We start from the raw sequence: 3,330 nt of genomic DNA, 5'->3' as shown, positions 1-3,330 counted from the left end.
CAATATAACACCAAATTAGAGTATTTTCATAACAAATTGTCCACGGAAATTGAGTCTTTTCAAACATAAGTTTTCAGTTCAATTTTTAGTTATTTGTTATACCTTGCAGATTAGTAATTGTTTTACACAAGGGACCAATTTCCAAGGAGCTTATTTTACAGTATAAAGTCTCTGTGTACTACACACATCTAACATCTTCAGTTCCAAGGAGCAACAGTGTGTAACTCAGGTTTGTTTACTAAAACTAGATACCAATTTCTTGAAAATGGAAGTAAATATATTTTCTGAGGAAAATTTACATTAAAATATATTTAAGTCAACCATCTTCTAATTACAGAATGCTGTGAGAACCCTTATTTTGTATATTTAGTATTAAAAATAGTTTGTCTTTTTACTGAAAGACAGTTGAAGAAAAATCATAAACATTTCCTTTTTCATAGGAAACATAAACATGTTTAAAAAATACAGAATAAACAAAATGGTACATTCCTCTCTCTCTCTCTCTCTCTCTCTCTCTCTCTCTCTCTCTCTCTCTCTCTCTCTCCTCTCTGTATCTCTGTCTCTCTTTCTCTCTCTCCTGTCTCTGTCCTCTCTTTCCCCTCCAACACTTTTCCACACAAACTTTCTTCATGAAAATAATTTGTGACCAAAGATGAGTTAACTAGTGGCATTTGCCTCCCTAATTTTGTGCATTAAATTAATATGTCTGCAAGTTGACCATAGTGTCAGGACCTGTGAACTTCCTCTGATCAGGAATGGATATCAGTCACTTTGGATTTGACTGGGTTTACCCTGGACTTTTTCACAATATCATCATAGAACACTGAAAAGAAAAATTCCAAATATTTTTCTTCTCTTTTATAAGCAAACATCTTAATTTTGTCTTTTTCTTTCCTTTTCTTGTTTTTTCTTTTCAATGTAGATGAATTATTTATGTTTCAGGGTTGTAGCCAAATTAAGTTTATGACATATCTGTCTATCTCTCATCTCCATATCTCTCTCTATATATATATCTATCATCTATATGTGTGAGTTTATGTTTACACTTCTACAAATACACACTCATTACACCAACATGTATGCATTAGGTCTACTAGGGTTATCTAAATTAAGTATTTCTAAAATAAAATTTCAAAATCATGGTAATTTTCTATACTATATATGATGTAACATAGTTTAACAATGTCTGTACTGTGAATATTAGTTTCTATTATTAATAGTACACTCAAGAGTTTGCGTCACTGGAATAGTATTTCAACAAGTTTTTGAATGCAATAAAATTTTCTAATGTCACTGATTTCCTAATTTAAGATCATCTAGTTTATATTATTTGAATAAATGTTGGATTATTGTTTTTACAGAAAAATTTATGTAAGTGTTCCATCTTTATGAGTCATTATAGGGCTTCATAATTATGATTATAATGAATTAAATTATGTTACTAATTTTATAAATAAAAATTATTGTGGTTTCTAAGTTATTTTTCCCTTGGTGGTACTGGAATTGAACAGAAGGCCTTGTGCTTGCCAATATGCTAACACTTGAGCTAAACCTTGACCAGTTTTTTTGCTCTTTGTTTGCCTGGGGCCTTGCACTATTACCCTGACACTGGTCTCCAATCTCTATTCTCTTACTTACACCTCCCACATAGTTAGGATTGCAATTATGCTCCAACATGCTCAGCCTTCATGGTTTTTTTTTTTCCTCTTTCATTATCAATACTTTCATATCTACAGGGTCTTCATGAGGCACTAATTTTAAAAGTAATTTTTCACACTTTCTAATGATGGAATTGTAGATTGTTTTGCTGCTGATATGTTACTGATAGGTTAAACAAAATAGTATATATTTTACAGAATCTCAAAAGCTGTTATACTGCTTGGATTAAGCAGAAGAAATACATAACTAATCATTATTTTTCACTCACCTGACTAGTAGTGGCAATGGTGGAGGTAAACTGCACCACTGTGACTGAATTCATTCTCTTGGGATTATCAGATGTCCCTGAACTGAGAGTCTTCCTCTTCCTGTTCTTCCTTCTTGTCTATGGAGTCACAGTCTTCTCCAACATGGGCATGGCTGCACTGATTCAGCTCAGCGCTCAAGTGCACATGCCCATGTACTTTTTCCTCAGTCATTAGTCCTCTGTGGATTTATGCTACTCCACAGTCATTGTGCCAAAAATGCTGGCTAACATTGTGAGTAAAGACAAAGCCATTTCTTTCTTAGGATGTATGGTGCAATTGTGTTTATTCTGTACTTTTGCAATCACTGATGTCTTCCTACTGGCTGTGATGGCCTATGACCGCTTTGTGGCCATCTGTAACCCTCTGTTGTACACAGTCATTATGTCCCAGAAGCTCTGTGTGGTGTTGGTATCTGGCTGCTACCTCTATGCATCTCTGTGTGCTCTGATTCATTTATGCTTAGCCCTTGAGATTTCATCCTACAAGTTAAATGTGATCAACCACTTCTTTTGTGATCTACCCCCTCTCTTAAGTCTTGCTTGCTCTGATGTCATTATCAATGAGGTGCTGGTGTTCATTGTGGTCAATTTCAATGAGGCTCTTACCATTGTGATCATCCTGACCTCCTACTTGTTTATTCTTATCACCATCCTGAGGATGCGCTCTGCAGAGGGAAGACACAGAACATTTTCTACCTGTGCCTCCTACCTCACAGCCATCACTGTCGTCCATGGAACAATCCTTTTTATTTATTGCCAGCACAGTTTTGGCAAAAGTTTGGATATTGATAAAGTGACTACGATATTCTACACTGTAGTGATTCCCATGTTGAATCCCCTGATCTACAGCCTGAGAAACAAAGATGTGAAAGAAGCTCTCAGAAAAGTGGTGGGATCCAGTATAATTTCCTAAGCAACAGTTCAGTAACAAAATTTGTAGTTTCAACATGGAGATGGTTCTAGTGGTAAGTAAGTTGCCTGAAGATGGGATTGGAAGAACAGTAAAATAACAAGATAAGGGTTGAGTCTTATTCACTCATCTTAGTGTGTCTTTAATTTATAATAGAAGGATTGTGTGTTTCCAAAACTTGCAGTTCACTTAAATGTTGTTCTAAAATTTTTAGTGTTTTAAATTGATATGGATAATATCACTACTAAGATACAGATATTTAGATATTTAATCCTTCATATTTTTAATGAAGAATTTACAAAAATCATACATTTTTCTATATACTTTCTAAAAGATATAATACTTTTGCACATTGAATTAATAGTATTTTACAATGAAAAAACAGCTGTCAGTTCATGCAAAGAAAGAAAAATTCATATTTGTGTACAACTTTTGATTATTTTTATTGTTTCCT

At 33.9% G+C, this 3,330-nt stretch overlaps 1 pseudogene; it reads left to right on the top strand.

The window, feature by feature from the left end:
- The first annotated feature begins 1,943 nt into the window (after positions 1-1,943).
- On the top strand, positions 1,944-2,879 carry LOC109676603 (olfactory receptor 5L1-like; annotated as a pseudogene).
- Positions 2,880-3,330: the final 451 nt, after the last annotated feature.

The sequence above is a fragment of the Castor canadensis genome, chromosome 1 (assembly GCF_047511655.1).
Source record: "Castor canadensis chromosome 1, mCasCan1.hap1v2, whole genome shotgun sequence".
NCBI lineage: Eukaryota > Metazoa > Chordata > Mammalia > Rodentia > Castoridae > Castor > Castor canadensis.
This window is presented reverse-complemented; position numbering and strand designations above follow the sequence as displayed.